The sequence below is a fragment of the Cryptomeria japonica genome, chromosome 6, assembly GCF_030272615.1.
Source record: "Cryptomeria japonica chromosome 6, Sugi_1.0, whole genome shotgun sequence".
NCBI classification, from domain to species: Eukaryota; Viridiplantae; Streptophyta; class Pinopsida; order Cupressales; family Cupressaceae; genus Cryptomeria; species Cryptomeria japonica.
The window spans coordinates 140,596,864-140,619,083 of record NC_081410.1 but is presented as its reverse complement, the minus strand read 5'-3'; positions in this window follow the sequence as shown (position 1 = coordinate 140,619,083).

Sequence of the window (22,220 nt, the reverse complement as noted above, 5' to 3'; positions counted from 1 at the left end):
ATGCAGAAGAAGGACTGGATGTTCGCAAATGATAAAGACCAAGTGCACAACATAGAAGAAATGTTAATGTGATGCAAGAACCGTAAAATAAGGCAATGCGCAAATGTTAAAGTATGACTTCGCAAGCGTTGACCATTTTTAGATGTCTACAACATCAGAGCAAGTATCCCATTCATATTTATGTTAATCTATTTCAGAATCACTCTCTAGGACTCTATTGTTGTATGTGATGGGGATATCATTTGGTGAAAAGGGTTTTTATTTTGGTACAGTTCTTGCTTCTATTTCTGAACTTGTTTGTATTCTATTTGAATCATGATCTATACTAGGCTGCAATCTATGAATCAGTTTGTGAGAAGCCTTCTCTTTTTGTATGTCAAGCTCTTCTTGTTGTTTCTCATATTCCTCTTCCTTGTATTTGCGTAATACCTAATCAATTTCTTGTTGTAATGTTAATTCCTGCTTCTTTTGCCATTTCTTTGTGGTTTCTTTTTGTCGATCTTGATGATAAAGTTGATGTTGATGTTGTCCATATCCTAGCTCAGATTTGTTTTTGGCAAGTTATGAAAATGGTTGAATTGGCTCTATGATATCTTCTTTTTGTTTGCCGATAGGACCATTTCCTGAATATCCCATGCTTTGCATGATTCTAAACCCATTGCCATATTGCTCTATTGGGAGGGTGACTCTTAACATTTCTACTTGTGTGTCTTCATCATGCTTGTATAACCAGTTCAAAACATCTTTGTCATCTATTTCATTTGCTAGCGTTCTTTCTTGAATGAACATACCATCAAACATTTTGATAGGTTGGGAAGATTGTTGTCTTGAAGTTGATGGTTCTCCATGAGACTTTGGAAAAATTGATAATTTTGATAGACATTAGGATTGTTCAAAAGAGTATTCTCCCATGCCTTTGTCCTTCAACTTCATACTTTTCTCAAAATCTATGCATAGAGATTTGAGTTGATCCTGACTGTTTGATGATGTGGAAGCAAGAGCTTCCCTGTTATGTGGTACAAGAACATTTTGAACTGCTTTGAGATTATTGCAATACTGGAAAGGATTAGTGTCTTTTGTGATGGAGATTTCCTGTCCATCACATGGGAATTGTAGGCATTGATGATATATGGAGGGTACTGCTTGCATTTTATGGATCTAAGGATGACCCAAAAGTATGTTGTAAGATAATGCTATGTCCAAGACTTGACATAGAGTATATCTCTGAACTGGCCCTACTTGAATAGGTAATACCACAAGCCCTTTTGATGATCTTTCTTCATCATCATATGCTTGATTGTTATCTTTTTCTTAGGATCAATGGCTATTTTCAAGAAACCCAATGCATAGATAAGTTTTAAAGTACATATATTTAGACTCACTCCTCCATCTATTAGTACTCATTTCACTCGATGTTTATACACCAGGACTTTGATATGGAGTGGAGTATTATGCAGATGATTTAGAGATATGCCATCATGTTCTAAGAATGATAGATTATAAGGCATGGTTAAATGTCCCACCATGACTTGGAATCGATCAATATCTAGGTTATTTGGAACTGTAGTGTCAACAAGAACCTTTTCCAGAATATCCTTGTACGCGGGTGAGATCTTGAGAATATCTAATATCGATATGTGGGTTGGTGTCTTCTTCAATTGATCTACTAAGCTATATTGAGTGTTTGAAGGTGTTGTTGTTTTGGAGGCGCCCCCTTTAAATACATATCTAGATTGGGCCTGTGTAGTCACATTTACCAAGACATGTTCTTATTTGTCTTTGGTATTAATGACATTAACCTGATTGTCAGATGCTGATATGTGATTGATAAAATTTATTGTACACATCATCAATATGGGACCCTTTGTTGTTTGAGGATGATGATGCACAGTTGTCATAATTTGGAAGTGGATTTTTGAAGACCTCATGATCATTGTTGGTTTTATAACCATCTACTGTTATGTCACTGTTATTTAGAAAATCTTGAACTAAATTATTCAACCTTAGGCAATTATTTGTGCAATGCCCTTTGTTTCTATGATATTCACAGTAGTTCACATCATTCCACCATGATGGTTTGATTTGAGGTTCAAAATCTGATGCAAAGGCCTTCTTACACCTAAGGACAAGTCCAAAGGGTTAGGGTCTAACCATTGAAATGAAAAAAATGACCCTACAAGGCTACAAGGAAGGAAATCACATCTTAAGGTTTTAAACTATTCTCCACTACTCAAGCCTAACACCTACTCAAGATGAGTAAATAGCTTCAAATTCTCTAACATGCCTCCTTGGTGACTCCTGCTCTTAGGGGATTTGGAATTGGTCCATTCATGACTACTAAGGGCTGTTCCGAGCATTGGTTTAGGGTTTTGTCTTCAAATCCTTATACCTCCTTTGGAAACCTACCCCCAAAATCTTCCACACACTTTGAAAAACTACTCACCATTTCTAGATACCCTTGTGGGAGTTACACTCATCCCCAAAATGGGTTGGAAAGATCTGCAACCTAAGGGTCTGAACCCCTTAGAAGCCTAGAGACCTAATTAGGGTGATTAGGCCTAATTTACAAATAAAACCCCATTAATGGTATCCCAATGAAAAAACAACTTTATGAGTAGGTGGGGAATGATGAATAACCTCTAATTCTAGGGTTACATGCCTGGAATCCACCGTTATCAGATTTTATGATGACTGTCCTAAATTTGTGTAAGGTAGTCACATAAAGATGCCTGCCTAGTTTTTCTTCTTTCTCCTCACAACCAAGTCTCCCCTGCAAAAAACTATGAAAATAATAAATACACTGGCCAATTGTACACTCCACCAAAGGAAGAAACTTCTAGTTGACTAGAATGCAAGATATGACCATTTTTGGCTAAAACCCTAGCCAAACCCTTACTTTTCGGGTTATAGTCAGAAAAATGGAGGGTTCTCACTACACAGAAACAATAAAATCCTTATACCACAACAAAATCAAATCTATTTCATTCCTCCATCTACTCCATGAATGGTGTGACTCAATTCACTCTGTACAAGATCGTACAACTTCTGTAAACTCAAATTTTTTGGGAAAACTCAATCTTGTTTATGTCTTATTGCTTCCAACTTCAAATAACAACATCAACCACCTTGGAAATAATTTACACATAGATTATAGACCTCTCCAATGGTTTCCAACTGAATTTGGAAGAGGTTAGAGCCATTGAGAGGCTTACATCAACCACATTTTGAAAAGTTGCACTTTTGCACTCAAAAGTTGCACTTTCAAAAGTTGCGTTTTTGCATAAAAAGTTGTCAAACTCTCTAAGGTTAGGATCCACACACTTGGATCAACCAAACACCACTAAGATAGCCTAAAAACTTATCAAACACAAGAACAAACATCCTACTACCCCTATTGACCACATTATCCCTATTGGCTTATCAAATTGCCCAATAAGTGACATTGGTTTACATGGTGGGGTATTTATTATATACATGAAACTTGCATAAAAACAAGACACTAAGACAAACACTATGATCGTAGTATTCATCCTTAGATCCATGATTTTCTTTTTGAAGAGGTGCTCCTACACTATACTCCCCAAGAGAAAGATCTCAAGCCCACTTGAGATCAGAGTTTGGAGGTCTGCACCATGGTTGGAAATTTGTTTATCTATCATCTAAACTACCTCAGAGTCTGGTTTGTCCTGCCAAGCCACTAAATACTCAATTTAATCCTTGTTCCTTGTCCTCTTTGTGACTCTAGTGTCTAGAATCTTGCTCAACTTTGGTGAATCATTCCTTGGAATATAATTGTCTACTGCAACCTGCATTGGTTCTTCTTCTTCATTACCATTACCTTTGTAAGGTGTTAGATCACACACATTGAAAATGGGTGACAATCCAAGATCAGGAGGAAGTTGTATTTTAAGGCATTCTATCCACATTTCTTCAAAATCTTACATGGTCCAATCTTCCTCTGCATGAGCTGGGTGTGCTTACCTTTTGGGAGTCTCTCCTTCTTCAAATGTACCCACACCAAGTCCCCAACACTAAACTACACATCCCTCTTTTTCTTATCAACATAAGCCTTGTACTTCACTATAGATTGTTGGAGATGAGACTTCACTTGGTCATGTACCTCCTTGATGGCTGATGCAAAAGCTTCACCATCTGCACTAATGGGCTTTTCCTTGGGGAAATCCCTCAATTCCAATACATCCCTTGGGTGGATGCCATACACAATTTGAAAAGGAGACTTCCCTGTGCTTCTATTTATGGTGTCATTGTATGAGAACTCTGCCTATGCTAGTATATTGTCCCATTTCTCTCCATGTTGTCTTGTCAAACATCTTAATAGGTTCCCTAAGGACCTATTGACAACTTTAGTTTGCCCATCCGTTTGAGGATGGCAGGTTGATGAGAAAGCTAGGTTAGTTCCCAACTTTTTCCAAAGGGTCCTCCAAAAATGACCTATGAACTTCACATTCCTGTCTAAAACTATGTTTAGAGGCAACCCATGTATCCAGACTATTTCTTTGAAGAACAAGTCTGCAACATATGAGGCATCACAAGAGGTTTTACGTGGCAAGAAATGAGCTATTTTGCTAAATCTGTTCACCACTACAAAGACACTATCGAATCCACTCCTTGTCCTAGGAAGACCCAATAGAAAGTCCATGCTTATACTCTCCCATGGTCTAGAAGGAATGGGTAAGGGTTGGTACAAGCCTACATTGGTGGATTTCCCCTTGGCTTTTTGACAGATTACACATATCTCCACAAACTTCCTTACATCTACCTGCAGCTTAGGCTAGTAGTAATGTCTCTTCACAAGGTCAAGGGTCTTGTCAAGACCAAAATGACATGCCATTGCTCCACAATGCTTCTCTCTAATGATATTGAGTCTCATTGAATATTTAGGAATGCATAATTGTCCACCTTTAAATAACAATCCATCTTGTATCAGAAATTTAGAAAATTCAACATGATACCAGTCACCAAAAGATTCACATACCTTGTAGATCTCTCCAAAGTCTTCATCAGTATCATACATGCTCTTCAAGGATTCAATGCTAACACTTTTCATCTTGATTTGATTGATAGTTAAGACCCTCGTGCTCAAGGCATCTGCAACTTTGTTCTTGACCCCCTTTTTGTGCTTGAGGTTGAAGGTGAAAGCTTGTAGGGTTTCTACCCACTTCATGTGCCGGTGGTTTAACTTCTCTTGACTGTTTATGAAGCTTAGAGCCTAATTATCAGTAAAAAATATGAACTCCTTAGGCAATAAATAGTGCCTCCAATTCTTCAATGATTGAACCAAAGCATACATCTCCAAGTCATTGGATGAGTATCTCCTCTTGGAATCATTTAGATTTTCACTAAAAAAGGAAATAGGCCTTCCTTCCCAACTGAGTACTACCCCAATAGCCATGTGGCTTGCATCGCATTCCACCTAAAATATCTTGTTGAAGTCTTGTAGGGTAAGGACTGGTTGTTATGCAACTTTGTTCTTCAAGGTTTCAAATGAGTCATCTACCTCCTTGGTCCAACTAAATTTGGACTTTTGTCCTCCCTTTATGGTATCAAACATTGGTACACAAACATGACTAAATCCCCTTATAAACTTCCTATAAAAAGTTGCTAAGTCATGGAAACTCTGGACATCATTCATCATTTTAGGTGTAGGCCAATACAATATGGCACTCACCTCCTCCTGGTCCATTTTCAACTCACCTTGTGAGATTACAAAGCCAAAGTAGATGATCTCCTCTTGCATGAACAAACACTTATCTAAATTTATCATTAGTTTCTCTTCATGTTTTTTTTTAGGACCATATCTATATGTTTGAGGTGCTCTTCTTCTTGAGTGGATAAAGATCAAGATATCATCAGGGTATACTATCACAAAATTTCCTTTAAACTCCACCAAGACTTCATTCATCAACCTCATAAAGGTACTAGGGGTGTTGGACAAACCAAATGGCATGACCTTCCACTCATACAACCCCTCATTGGTTTTAAAAGCTGTTTTCTAGTTATCCCCTGGCCTTATTCTAATCTAATGGTATCCACTTTTTAGATCCATTTTTGTGATATATTTAGCACTCCCCAAGCAATCAAGTAAATCCTCTATCCTAAGGATTGGGAACCTATACCTTATAGTTATCTTGTTGATGGCCCTTGAGTCTATGAATAGCCTCCAAGTGCCTTCTTTCTTGGGTGCAAGGACAACCGATACTAAACATGGGCTTAAGCTTTGTCTAGTTAGCCTTGATTCAAGCAATTCCTCAATTGTTTTGCCATCTCTACATTCTGATCTAGAGTAAGTTTGTATGCTGCTTTATTTGGTAAGGTAGATCCAGTGATTAGATCTATGCAATGACTTATTTCTCTTACCGGCGGCATGGATCTTGGCATTCCATTTGAGATGATGCCTTTGTACTTTTCAAGTAAATGTCTTAATGTAGGGTCTATGTGCCTCTGTCCTTATTCTTTTCTCTCTAAAAACTTCTCTTTCTTTGTCACCTTGGACTTGGGAATGAGGGCATAGAAAACTACATCCTTCTCTTCCATCTCCTTCATGAACTACTTGCCTTCTACCAACAACACTTTGGCATCCTTTCTCTTATGTTCTATCTCACTCTCCATTAGAGGTAAAAGTTCTATCACCTTACCATCCTTGGTGATTGAATAGGTGTTTCTAACCCCATCATGGTAAGCCTTCAAATCAAACTACCATGGTCTCCAAAATAGGAGGTTACATGCATCCATCTTAGTTATATCAAATAGAAATCTATCCTTGTATAATCCAATCTAAAACTCCACCCATTCCTTCTCTTCTACTACTTCTTGCTGACCTTGGGTGAGCCATGAGACCTTGTAGGGGTAATGATGAGGCAACCTTCTCAATTTAAGCTTTTCTACCATTTCATGTAATACAAATTTTTCAGTAGACCCAGAGTCTATCAAGACCTTGCATACCTTTCCTCCTGCCTTGCAGGTAGTCTTGAAAATAGACTTTCTTTGTGGGGGCTCCTTGTCAGGTACCTTCATGGTGGTTACTTCTCTCCTCGTCATCAGAGCCTGTCCTCTTTCAGGGTAGCCATAGCTATTAGGAACATTAACACTTTGATAGGTGTTTGCACTTGCCACACTTTGGCAATCAGATTCCTACACCAAATTGCTCCTCCTTTCTCACATGGAGCTTGTAGCCTTCTTCAAAAATCTATTGGCCATGTGCCCTTCTTGGTTGTAGTTTTAGTATCTAGGAGGTCCTCTACCTTGGGATATTGCTCTAGAGAATGGTCTTCTACCCCTAAAGTTCCCTTTTTGATTGTAGCCTCTTCCTTGGTTGTAACTGCTCTCTCCTCTGGTTCCCTCTTGATTAGACTAACCTTGGTATCCAAAACTAGTTCCTTTTCCTCTAAAAGGACTTCTTCCCCCTATTTGTTGTCTCCCTTTTCCTCTTCTTTTTAGTTCCTACCTTCTCTTTAGCTTCTCCTCCACCTTGAGTGCCAACTGAAAGAACTTTTGGACTGTCTCCGGGGTGTGGAGGTTCAAATCTTCTTGGATGGAAAATCTCAGTCCATTGAGATATCTCGCCACCTTCTCATCTTCACTCTCCTTTACCTTAATCTTCACACACAACTTCATGAACTCCTTTGTATAGGAACTCACGTCCATCTCCTTCTACTTCAAATTATATCTCCTCTTCTGCAATTGGACATTATAGTCCACTGGAACATAGTCTTCCTTCACCGAAGCCATCATCTTCTTCCAAGTAGCCACTTTTCTCTTTCCCTCTTTCACCCTCTCATCTTGGATGAAAGTCCACCAATTTAGTGCAGCCCCTTTCATTTTGGATTGGGCCATCTTCACCCTTTGGTTCTCTGGTATGTCTTCACTCTCAAAGAAGTTATCTAAGGAGTCTATCCACTCCATCACTGTATCTAGTTCTATCTTACCAGAAAACACTAGTAGATCCAACTTCACATCCATTGTTCTTCTTTCCATAGACTTGAGGACACTCATCAGGGGTCTCTGGTCTACAGGAACCTCTAATTCTTCCTGCCTAGGGATCTCCTCTTCATCCCCTTCTTCATCTCCTCTAGAGTCTCTCTCTCTGCTCTCCACTTTGCCCTTCAACTGGTCCATTTCATTCCTCAAGGCCTGATTCTCAGCCCTGACTACTCTACTATCTGCCATCTACTTCTTTACCAAGACAACCAACTCAGCATTGGTCATCCTTGATGGGATATCTTGGGATCCCTCTTCTTCTGACATCTTGTCTTCTTCTCCGGTCCAAAGTACACTCCTAGGCTTTGATACCACTTGATGCAAAGGCCTTCTTACACCCAAGGACAAGTCTAGAGGGTTAGGTTTTGACCCTTCAAATGACAAAAATGACCCTACAAGGAAGGAGCCCACATCTTAACATTTTGAACTATTCTCCACTACTCAAGCCTAACACTTACTCAAGATGAGTAAATGGCTTCAACTTCTCTAACATGCCTCATTGGTGACTCCTGCTCTTAGGGGCTTTAAAATTGGTCCATTCAAGACTACTAAGGACTGTTTCGAGCATTGGTTTAGGGTTTTGTCTTCAAATCCTTATACCTCATTTGTAAACCTACCCCGTAGGCTAGTAGCCCTATTTAGCAAGAGAATTAACCTTAAATACAAAATATTCCACACACTTTGACAAACTACTCACCATTATAGATACCCTTTTGTGAGTTACACTTATCCCCAAAATGGGTTGGCAAGATTTGCAACCTAAGGGTCTGAACCCCTTAGAAGCCTAGAGACCTAATTAGGGTGATTAGACCTAATTTACAAAGCGACCCCCATTAATGGTATCACAAATGCAAAAATAAATATATGAGTATGTGGGGAATTGTGAATAACCTCTAATTCCAGGGTTACACACCTGGAATCCACCGCTATCAGATTTTATGATGAATATCCTAAGTTTGCTTAGGGTAGTCACATAGAGATGCCTACCTAGTTTTGCTTCTTTCTCTTCACAACCAATTCTCCCCTGCAAAAAATCATTAAAATCCTAAAATAAATAGGCCAATCCTGCATTCCACCAAAGGAAGAAAATTATAGTTGACTAGAATGCAAGATATGGCCATTTTTGGCTAAAACCCTAGTCAAACCCTTACTTTCTAGGTTACAGTCAGAAAAATGGAGGGTTATCACTACAAAAAAAAAATAAAAGCCTTATACCACCACCAAATAAAATCTAGTTCATTCCTCCATCTACTCCATGAATGGTGTGACTCAATTCACTCCGTACAAGATTGTACAACTTCTGCAAACTCAGAATTTTTGGGAAAACTCAATCTTCATTGTTTCTTATTGCTTCCAACTTCAAATCACGGCATCACCCACCTTGATAATTGTGTCCACAAGGATTTTAGACCCCTCCAAAGATTTCAAATTGAATTTGGATGAGGTTGGAGCTATTGAGAGGCTTACATCAACCGCATTTTGAAAAGTTGCACTTTTGCACTCAAAAGTTGCATTTTTGCATAAAAAGTTTCCAAACTCTCTAAGGTTGGGATCCACACACTTGGATCAACAAAAAGTCACTAATACAACCTAAAAACTCATCAAACACCAAAACAAACATCCTACTACCCCTATTGACCACATTGTCCCAATTGGCTTATCAAATTGCCCAATCACTGACATTGGTTTACATGGTGGGGTCTTTATTGAATACATGAAACTATTAGGTCCCAGAGACAACTGTGAGGGGGGGGGGGGGGGGGGGGTGAATCAGTTGTCTAATAAATTTAAACCAAAAACAATTTAACCAACTTAATGCTTTATATTGGTAAACTAGTTTAATATGCCGGTAGACAGATTTAACAGTTAATCGCTATACCGGTAAGGATTAGTGTATGAAACATAAAGACAAAGTCATCCACAACACATAACACCAATATTTATACATGGAAACCTTGTAAGGGGAAGAGCCAAAGTGGGAAACCTTACCCACAATTAGATGATACTACTGCAGATAGTAAGTGTACATAAATGGGGTCTGCACATGCAGAAAGGCCAAGCACCTAGAGCTAACTGCTCAATCACAAAATGGGAGTCACACTTACTATAGTTGGATGGTTAAATCCAATAAGAATGTACTGCACAAAATAGCATCTTCATATGCTGGATTCAGTACCAGTGTAGTTCTGATTGTCTTCACAAAAACCCTCCTTCAATCTTCAAATGATGTCTACATGTATAGCTCTGCTTATTCTCACATATACCTTCACACAATCCTTTTTCGCATTCCACCTTTGATCTTACAAATAAGATCTTACATTTATACCATAACCTAAGACCAATTTTAGTAGGTCGGCTCTATAAGATATTACAATAAAAACATTTTACAAACAAAACAATATCCAATGCAATAACTGATTGAACATGTTGGCTTAATGCATTTACAACAATAATTAATCATCTCCAAAGCATGTCATGCTGATCTAGAAAAGATAAACCTACCGGTGTATACCCTGGACCTATTTGCCGATAATAGCAAATATGCAAGTGTGAATATACTAATAACCAATTCTCCAAAACAAGATGTCAAAATGATGTTTTCAACATTACCAAGTGTTTTCCATATTATTCCAAGTGTCGGTGATCATTATATCTTGCCGGTGTACCAAATACTAGTGACTGTGCATGAGTCACTTGCTTGCCGGTGAATGTTGTTGATTCTCCAAAGTGCCAGAGTCAATAAGTGTTTAGTAGGTGTTGACATCAATGCCAAAACCATACCAAAATACCAAGAATCTCCCCCTTTGGCATTGATGGCAATGTTGGCATATGGACACTCCAATGAGACATTGTGTGTGATTGAAGGTTTTATCATTGATGGCAACCTTGCAATCCTATGGCACCGACAAGACATTATACTAGCAAAGAATTACATAGGCAACCTTGAAATCCTATGGCACCGGCAAGCCATTCTACTAGTAAAGCATTATTCAAACAAGACATTATACTGGCATCAACAAGATCACTCTACATCAGCACTGGCACCGGCACCGACATAGAAGAAAAGATGTATACCAACACGAAGGTTGACAGGATTTTTGATATGTAATATTTTGATTATTATTGTAAGCCAGCTTGGCAAATTGTAAAATGACTTGTATATAAAAGAGATCATTGTAGTCATTTGTAGGATATGGAGAGGAAGCATAAAGAAAATTATAAGGCAGACCTAATGTGCGAATTGTAGGTCAAGGGTATATGTAAAGAACAGAGCAAGAACTGGTACTGAATCTGGCATTGAAGATGCTATTGTAAAACAATACAGATCATTGGATTTGCATAATCCTCATTGTAAGTCAGTGTGACTTCTTATTGAGTAGTGTGCTCTAGGCAGTTGGCCTTCCTGCATGTTCAGGCCCCTATTGTAAGTAATATTCTCTTATTGGCTAGTAAGTGAATATTGTGGGTCACAAATCCCACCAAGGTTTTTCCCACAACAGGTTTCCTCATTAAACATCTTGTGTTATGGTGTTCTTTTTATGTGGATGCTTTTGATTCTGTTAATTACATTAATTCTTGCATACCGGTACACTGTTACTTTATGTTCTGCATGTTCTGTTTTAAGAAAATCACATTATCGGTCAGATATTGATTCACCCCCCCTCTCAGTATCTATGAGAACCCTAAAAATTGGTATCAAAGCCTGGTCCTCTATTTTTAGAAGTCTAATAGCTTTTGGAAGATCTTGACACCGGTAAAGATGGAAAATCTGATGAAGCAACTTGAAGGAGCTCTTACTGACTATGATGTAGAGAAGTTGAAAAATATCAAATTAGAAGATGATTTAAAAGCAGCTCAGGACATTATTCAGGCACTCTAAGAAAATCTTACTGTTACAAGAAATAAGAGAAGAGAACTTTGTGAAAAATTGCAAAATGAGAATGATGAAAAGGAATCATTAAATGATATGATAAGCAAATTGAAACAAGAGATCATGACAACAAAAAATGAAATGTAGGATATGACTATGAGATTTTGCAAAGAGATTGAGGATAGAAAGAAGAATGAAGAAGAATTGACTAGAAGACTAAGTGATGCAGCAAATGAGAACACAAGACTTAGCTATGAGAATGACATGTTGAAGATAGATCTGATGCATACTCAGAATGACTTGAATGAACTAATGAGACAAAAAGAAATATTGGAAAGGGAATTGGAAACTGCAAATCAACACAAAGAAAAATTCAAGAAAAGCTCAGAAGAACTTGGTACCTTATTGAAGAATCAAAAACCCAAAGGTGACACTTTTGGAATTGGATTTGAAGTTGGAGAAAGCTCCGGTACTACAAATACCCAGGATCACAGCAAACCGGTAAGACCTTCTAATACTTACAAATTCAATGGAAAATGATTTAACTACAATAAATATGGTCATAGGGCAAATGAATTTAGATCTAGGAATTATCAGAATATCAATCCTCCCACCGGTCAATGCTCCAAATGCAACAAAATTGGTCATAACTCTGAAAATTGCAGAATGAATGCAAGATGTTATGTTTGTGGAAGATCTGGTCATTTATCAAATCAATGCAGAACACAAAACGGCATAGGTTATGGGAAAGCTATTCAAAAAAATAATGTAACTTGTTATGCATGTAACAAGATTGGTCATATTGCTAAATTTTGTAGAAGTAAAGGTACACCGGTAGACAACAAAAGTACTAGTTTGAAAGGTAAAGAAAAGGTTGAAGAGGTTAAGGAAGAATTCTCAAAGCAATGGATTAGAAAAGGTGATCTAAATATTAGGGATACTCCTCCACTATTAGAACCAACAAATGCTCCACCGATAGGACAAATATGATGCTCCACCGGTAGGACAGAGCAATGCTCCACCGATAGGATGTTCTTCATCTAATTGAAGAAAATTATCTTGAGGGTTTGGCAATCTAATGACACATGTGCTATTATTCCCTCGGTTAGAGAAAAGAAGTTGAAAAATCACTAATTACTGGCAAATAAAGTTAAGCTAATACATTACCGGCAAGCAATTAATGTGGTAGGTAGCAGAAAAGACTTGATAAAATAAGGTTTTGGCTCCATTTCACTTCACTGAGCATTCAAACTTTCAGAGAGCGCGAAGATCTCTGAGCTAAGGCATTTCGAGCAAAGAGGCAAAGCACTTCAGCAATCAATCCATCCAAAGGCAGAAAAAGGTATTTATCATCATGACATCCTCCTCTTCACCTGAATTCATAGCAAACCCTATAGTAGTCGAGGTTATAAAATGCCCCAAGCCCGTGTTTGAGCTAGTTCCCAAGGTAGCTAAGAAAGATGACAATACAGGTGCTTTTTCCCAAATTCCAAAAGGTGTTGTTTATGTAGAAGACCCTATAATGTATATTCATTGCAACATAGAGGAATTAGGTGATGAAGAAATTAAAAACATGTATAAGACTGTTATATGTGATAATTCTAGAAATGTAAAACCTGAACATAAAGTTGTTGAAACCCTAGGATTCACTGAAATCCTCTGCATTCCTGAATTTCGTAAGGAAGTGATTAGGATAGTTTTAAGCAGGGTACATGGTTCATTCTTTTGGCTTGATTCAGTGCACAAAATTACAAAGGAAGCTGTGAAAGTAGTAACAGGGTTACCTTCCACCGGTAACAGACCTGAGAAGACTAAGAAGGTCTCCAATGACCTAGTAATGAAGTTAACTGGTGCAACATCAGACAGAAGGTCTCCGAGGGTTAATGATGTGACCGATATAAATGTTAGATTTGTTAGCATGATTTTAGGGTACAAAGAAACTCATGCAAATAGACTCAACCTAGTCTCCAGTTTATGCATTAAGAGTGCTCATGATATGGTAAAAGAAAATGTGAAAATTGATGTATGTGAATGGTTAAAAGATGAGTTGATTGATAACTTAGCCAAAATCAAGAAGGATAAGAAAGGAACTTTTAGATTTGGAAATTTACTTGTATGCATAATGCAACATATAATGAAATAGGTTCTCGGTATAGGCAACAAAGATTTTGGATTTGACATACCGGTAGGAAAACAATTATCAGACTTATTCAACAACATGGGTGAAAACAAGGAAAAGAATATCAATAAGTATTTTCAAGCAGTAAAGGTCAGAATAAACAAAAGAATCAGACTATCATAGGAAATTGTCAACAAATACAAGGATGATATATGTTTTGTAATAAAAAAGGATGAAATATGGATGGAAGCAGTCATCCCTAGGACAATATGGGTAACAAAGATGGGGTATGAAACAGATGACCACATAGTGGAAACTTATGCCAAAGCACTTCTGTAAGCCCCCAATGAACCTAAAGAAGAAGTGTTTGGTAGCACTAAGACCATAGAAAGTCAAATTCGATCTAAGAAGAGAGTGAAAAAGGTTGAGGAATTTGTGAGAAATGGATCCAAACAAGCAAAAGCCATAAAGGAAGATGTATTAAAGAAAACCAGCATAACTGAAGATGAGTTGGCAGCCCAACAACCTGAAGCTCATCTATCACCAGTAGGTACTTCCTCAGAAGGAGATATGCCAGCAACTTTCAAAAGAGTTGTTAGGAAAAGAGACCCCTCACTGGCAACCACTCCTTCACCTAGAAGGACAAGGTAGAAGCAACAAGCTGTGAGATCTCCGGTCAGAATGGTCACACCTAAAAAGAAGCTGACACCCAAAAAGAAGAAAAAGACAAACACAGACTTGGCCCCTCTTGACATATTACTGAATGAGATCATAGAGGTAGGTAAACTAAAGAACATAGGGAAAATTTATGACACCCTATCGGATGATGAGAAAGGGCAAGTTGAGGAGAGTGTAATATTACACATGGACATGTATAAAAAGTTTTTGATGCAAGTCTTAAATGAAATTCCTGATGAACTATAGAAAAGACTTGAGGCCAAAAGGCAAGGAATAATTGAATTGGATAAGAAAATTAAAATAGAAAAACTACTTGCAGTATACCCGGTTAACTCACCTAAAGAAATTGATGATCTGATAGCTCAGGCCAATCGGACAGTTTTTTCCACTGCACACCGACAAATTTCACTGATGGCAGGTAGAGTTACAGAGGTTTCAGAGGAAACAGAAAATGGTTGGGATATATTCTTGGTTGAAAAAGAAAAACAAGAAGAATATAGGAATCCCAAGCCCATTAAGGTATATCAGAAGGACAAAGGGAAAGGTAAAGTTGGTGAACCACCAAGTATCAAGATTAGAAACAACTTACCCCCACCTCCTTTAAATACTCCATCTGTAAAAACAACAACTACTGAAGATCAACCGGCAACTGAGAGTATGGATACAGAGGATAATAATCCTAATCTTGAAGTCCTATATACTGCGAATGTTGATACTCAGAAGATCAACATAGTGGTAGATAAGGATACAACAGATAAATCAGGTATACCCAAAGAGCCTCTGGTAATAGGGAATACAGAGCAACTGACAACAGATATAGAGAAAAAGATGGAATCTGGAACACAAATAGAGGAACCAATAGAGCTAAAGGCTCCAAAACAGATGCCACCAGTAATAATTAAAGCAGGAAAATGAGTGCTTAAAGAAATGCAGACACAAACAGACCTACCAGAGGTCAATACAAGCTTGGTCACTTCCACTGGTACTCAATTTGTTGGGTCACCATCAAATGTGACTGAGGTATTACTTGAATCTATCAAGAAAATAACTGATTATAGCTCACAAGCTTATAAAGCAATAGATGATTCAATTCCATTTTTGAAATCAATATCTCCTAATTGTAATATAGACAATAAAGATTCTTTAGGCCAGTTGGATATACTTTGTAAATATATTTCTGGAAATTTTGAGCAAACAAAGGTAGAATTTGTAAAGGAAATTGTAGAAAAAGAGAAACATAAATTCTTTGAGGAAGGAATAAAGAAGTCTAACAGGGAGTTCAACACACTTCTACTGGAATTGTGTAATTTGTTAAAAGAGTACAAAAACCTGTATAAAAATACATGTAAAACAAACTTTTTACTGTAGATATTGACAAAAGATAAGCAAGGCACAGGATGAGATAAACAAACTTGCAGACAATTTTGTCAACTCACCTGATTCATTATCAGTTTTTGAAGAAAAGATAGCAAATTTTGAGGAAGAATTGCTCAAATTGGAAAGAGAGAAAGGGAAAATAATAAACAAGGCAAAACTTTTGAGATCTAAACTAAGTCCAAGATTGGACTATTTAGCATCTCTGCAGAAGGAAATTTTAGAGGCACTAACACAGGGAAGCAAAACACCAGTAGAGCACTTGCAGTATCTCACTGGTACAATAAATAGAACTGAGACAACAATAAAAGACAGCAAAAAGTTTATGGATGGCATAAACTTAATTTTGGGAGATCTTCTTCAGATAATAACTACCCAACTACAAGGTTGAGGTTATGGATTGGTACAACTACAAACTCTACTAACCTTTGTCATTGATGCCAAAGGGGGAGTAGTAGGATGAGAAAATTCAAAAACACAGGGATCATATGCTCAGGGGGAGTTCTCACATTTTTGGTCTACACATTTTTGGATATCTTTTTGAAATTTCGCATGAGTGTTGCCATCAATGCCAAAGGGGGAGATTGTTGGCATATGGACACTCCAATGAGACATTGTGTGTGATTGAAGGTTTTATCATTGATGGCAACCTTGCAATCCTATGGCACCGGCAAGACATTATATCGGCAAAGCATTACACAGGCAACCTTGCAATCCTATGGCACCAGCAAGACATTCTACTGGTAAAGCATGATTCAAACAAGACATTATACCGGCATCAACAAGATCACTCTACACTGGCATCGACACCGACACCGGCATAGAAGAAAAGATGTATACTGGCACAGAGGCTGACATGATTTTTGATATGTAATATTTTGTTTATTATTGTAAGCCGACTTGGCAAATTGTAAAATGACTCTTGTATATAAAAGAGATCATTGTAGTCATTTGTAGGATATGGAGAGGAAGCATAAAGAAAATTATAAGGCAAACCTAATGTGTGAATTGTAGGTCAAGGGTATATGTAAAGAATAGAGCAAGAACCAGTACTGAATTTGGCATTGAAGATGCTATTGTAAAATAGTGCAGATCATTGGATTTGCATAATCCTCATTGTAAGTCAGTGTGACTTCTATTGAGGAGTGTGCTCTAGGCAGTTGGCCTTCCTGCATGTGCAGGTCCCTATTGTAAGTAATATTCTCTTATTCGCTAGTAAGTGAATATTGTGGGTCACAAATCCCATCAAGGTTTTTCCCACACCGGGTTTCCTCATTAAACATCTTGTGTTATGGTGTTCTTTTCATGTGGATGTTTTTGATTCTGTTAATTACATTAATTCTTGCATATCGATACACTGTTACTTTATGTTTTGCATGTTCTGTTTTAAGAAAATCACATTACCGGTCAGATACTGATTCACCCCCCCTCTCAGTATCTGTGGGAACCCTAACAGGCAACACAAGATGGAAAAACCATCAAAGTGCCAAAACAGAAATGCCAAATACCAAAAACTAACAATCTCCAAAAAGAGATCATAACCAAAAATCAAAATACAAATACAGAGAGTAATAATCTCTCCCAAACAACAATCTCTCCCCCTAGGAGGAACATGATTTTTCCTTGTGTTTTTCCATACCAATATCTCCCCCTTTGACATCAATTGTCAAAGTTCTTACCAAAAACATCTTACCAAGCCAAGTTCATATACAAAATACCAATCAATTTAGTGTACCAACTACTCCCCCTGAGAAGTAGCTTCCCATTGTAGCGTCCTAAAATTGTGACACCTACAATTTTGACTGCATTTGGGTCTTCACGATGGCGATGCAACGTTGAACCTGAATGGAGACCCTAAAACCTGTTTACAACATCAAAAACTGCATTTTTCCGCACCCTGGCCTGATCCCTCCTTGCACCCTGCTATCCCGGGAGGTGGGACCATGGCGCCCAGCACCCTGGTCCTTCAAGACTAGGGCACCCAGCGCCCTGGTCCCCCAGGACCATGGCACCCAGTGCCCTGGTCCCCCAGGACCATGGCGCCCAGCGCCCTGGTCCCTAGCCCTATTTTGGGCCCGGTCTCTTTTGGGCATCGGATCTTTAAGTTTGCAAATTGGAAAATAATGTTTCCTGGTCGGCCTAAGGTCAGGAAAATCAGTCTATCAGCCCTAATTGACAAGTATATAAACCACATTTCCTCTCCCATTTGAGGAGGTCAAAAAAAAGGAAATAAGCAAGAGCAAGACGCAGAAACGATATTCAAACATTCAAGCATTCCTTCAAGCAATTGAGCATTCTAAGTCTCCATTCAAGGCTAGGTGTTGCATTCAAGACAAGGATTCAACCATTGAAGAGGAGATCACATACAACATACAACATACTACATACATTACACCTTTGCATGTAAGAATACAAACATTCTTACAACAAGAGACGAACATATCCCCCTTCGTTTCGCGGATTTTTCGGAGGACCGTGTGCACGCCGGGCGCCATCGTCCCGTCAACTTTTGCTCAAATTTGTAGGACAGCACCGTCTCGACATTTTACTGCTAATTCCAGGTCCCCAGCTTCATCCCATATCCCTATCTCTATTTATAAGCGAATCTTTCCTACTTTACATGCATTCCTAGTTCAATCTTTCTATCTACATTCTTTACAAAAGAGGGTATCCTTGATGTCTTAACCCTTGAAACTCATTTAGAATCCAATCTTGCATTGCATGGGATTGGATCTTGTGGGTTTCAACCCCTCTTTTGAATGTAAAGTCTCCCCTAAGTGAAAACCATCAACCCTAGTGACTCTCCCGTCTCTCTCCTTGGAGTTGGGGAGGGGAGAATGAGTAGGGTTCGATTTTTCCGCTTTACACCCATCAAAGCTGAAATAAAAGATTTCTCTATTGTTGGTTGATGACAATCATCAACTTCCTAAGTCTCTACTGGTGGGGGTATGACCCCAAGATGATCTCTGAGATATTCAAAGGTCTCCTTAGGCAGAGGTTTAGTAAAGATATTTGCAATCTGCTCTTTAGTATTCACATAAACCAGTTTTATTTCCTTTGCTTCAACATTTTCCCTTAGAAAATTTAGTTTGATAGAAACATGTTTGGTTTTAGAATGTAATACCGGATTCTTAGATATATCTATTGCTGCAGTGTTATCACAATAGATAGTAATAGGTTCCTTTCATTTTACCTTTATGACTTTTAACATTTGTTTAAGCCATAGTACCTGTGTACAGTTAGTTGTTGTTGCAACATATTTTGATTTTGCTGTTGATAAAGATGTACAACTTTGTTTCTTACTTAACCAAGAAACTAGTCTATTTCCAAGAAAGAATGCTCCGTCGATGGTGATTTTTCTATCATCCACATCTCCTACCCAATTTGTATATGTGTATGCATATAATTCTAAGTTTTCATCTCTAGGATACCATAATCCAAGATTTATAGTGCCTTGTAAGTACCGGAAAATCCTTTTTACAACCGATTCATGATTTTCTCTAGGATTACTTTGAAATCTTGAAACAATACATACTACATTGATAATATCAGGTCTGGTTTGTGTCAAATATAATAAACCTCTTATCATAGATTTGTATCTAGTTGGATTAACAGGTGTAGATTCATCCCTTAGTGATAATTTGTCATTTGTTGTCATAGGTGTGCTTACCAGTTTAGAGTTCTCCATCCCAAATTTCTTTAGTAACTCTTTTAAGTACTTGGATTGACTCAAGAATATACCTTTATCAATCTGTGAAATCTATAATCCTAAAAAGAATTTTATTTATCCAATCATAGACATTTCAAATTCTTGTTGTATTTGAATAGAAAATTCTTTACATAATCCATCTTCTCCTCCAAAGATTATATCATCAAAAAATACTTCTATAACCAAGATGTCATCATTAGTCACTTTATAGTGTAAATTGTTGTCTGCATTTCCTTTAGAAAAACCAATCTTCAAAAGATACTTATCCAATCTTGCATACCAAGCTCTTGGAGCTTTCTTCAATCCATACAAAGCTTTTCTTAACCTGCAAACCATATCTTTGTCATCTGTCAAAGAAAATCCATTAGGTTGTTCAATGTAGACTTCCTCTTCAAGATCTCCATTCAAAAATGCACATTTAATATCCATTTGATTTAATAGAAAATTCTTTACATAATCCATCTTCTCCTCCAAAGATTATATCATCAGCAAATACTTCTATAACCAAGATGTCATCATTATTCACTTTATAGTGTAAATTGTTGTTTGCATTTCCTTTAGAAAAACCAATCTTCAAAAGATACTTATCCAATCTTGCATACCAAGCTCTTGGAGCTTTCTTCAATCCATACAAAGCTTTTCTTAACCTGCAAACCATATCTTTGTCATCTGTCAAAGAAAATCCATTAGGTTGTTCAATGTACACTTCCTCTTCAAGATCTCCATTCAAAAATGCACATTTAATATCCATTTGATATACTTTGTAGTTCTTATGTGCTGCAAAAGCCAAGAATGATCTGACTGCCTCAATTCTAGCTACCGGTGCAAAGGTTTCATTGTAATCAATTCCTTCTTTCTGAGAATATCCCTTACACACTAGTCTTGCTTTATTTCTGACAACCTTACCATCTTCATTAAGTTTGTTTCTAAATACCCATTTGGTTCCAATTACATTTTTATCTTTAGGTCGGGGAACTAATATCCAAGTGTTATTTTTCTCAATTTGTTGTAATTCTTCTTCCATAGCTTTAATCCAAAATTTATCTTCACATGCCTCATTAACTGATGATGGTTCAATTTGAGAAATAAGACATACCTCTTCATTAGCCAATCTTCCTCTTGTCATAACTCCTTTAAACTTGTTTCCAATTATCTGATATTCACAATGATTCAGTTTTACATACCGGGGTGTCTTTGGTTGCTGTTGTTCCTCAGTTACTATGGAATCCTTAGATGATACCGAGGTAACTAGATCTTCATTATGTACTGGTGTATTTAGAGTAGGTTCATTTGTCAGAATTTCTATTGCCGGTTCAGAGTCTATATACCTTGAAGTTCCTTTGAATTGTTCATCAATCTTTACATTTGTACTTTCAACAATCTTCTGCAATCTTTTGTTAAAACATCTATATGCCTTGCTCTTAGATGAATAACCAAGAAATATTCCTTCATCACTTCTAGGATCAAATTTGCCAATATACTCATCTCTTCTGATATAACATTTACTTCCAAAAATTCTGAAATATTTAAGAGTAGGAGTAATACCAAACCATAGTTCATGAGGGGTCTTACCAGTTTCACCTTTGATGTGAACTTTGTTGAATGTATAGACCACTGTACTGACTGTCTCTCTCCAATATACATGTGGTAGGTTTTCTTTTGATAACATACTTCTTGTTGCATCAAAGATAGTTTTGTTTTTCCTTTCAACAACTCCATTCTGCTGTGGTGTCCTAGGTGCTGATAGCTGTCTTCTGATTCCATTTACTTCACAGAATGTATTAAATTCCTTAGATGTAAATTATCCTCCTTGATCTGATCTTAGACATTTGATTTTCTTACCGGTTTCATTTTCTACCATTGCATTGAACAGTTTGAACTTTCCAAGTGCTTCTGATTTTTCTCTAAGAAAAGTAACCCAACACATTCTAGAATAGTCATCAATGATTAGCATGAAATATCTATCACCTTGTAGGCTCTTAGTTCTAGCTGGACCACATAAATCAATGTGAATCAAATCAAGAGCATTATTGGATTTTTCTAGAATCCTTTTGAAACTAGCTCTAACTTGTTTTCCAAATTGACATTCCTTACATACTGTATTGTGAGGTTTGACAATTTTAGGTAAATCTCTAACTGCCTTAAATAGTACTAATCTTCACCATGCAATCAAAGTTTACATGATAGAGTCTTTTATGTGATAGCCAACTTTCATCAATATGAGCAATCAAGCATGTCTTTTCATTGTTATTTAGATGAAAGATGTTACCTCTAGTTTGGTTACCAGTTGCAATTTCCAAACCAGTTCTATTCATGATTTTGCATTTTCCATTTTTGAATTGTAACTGAAATCCTTTCTCAACTAATTGACCAACACTCAAAAGATTATGCTTTAATCCCTCAACATAGTAAACATTGTCAGTGTTATGCTTACCATCAAGAGATATTGTACCCTTACCTTTGATTAAACA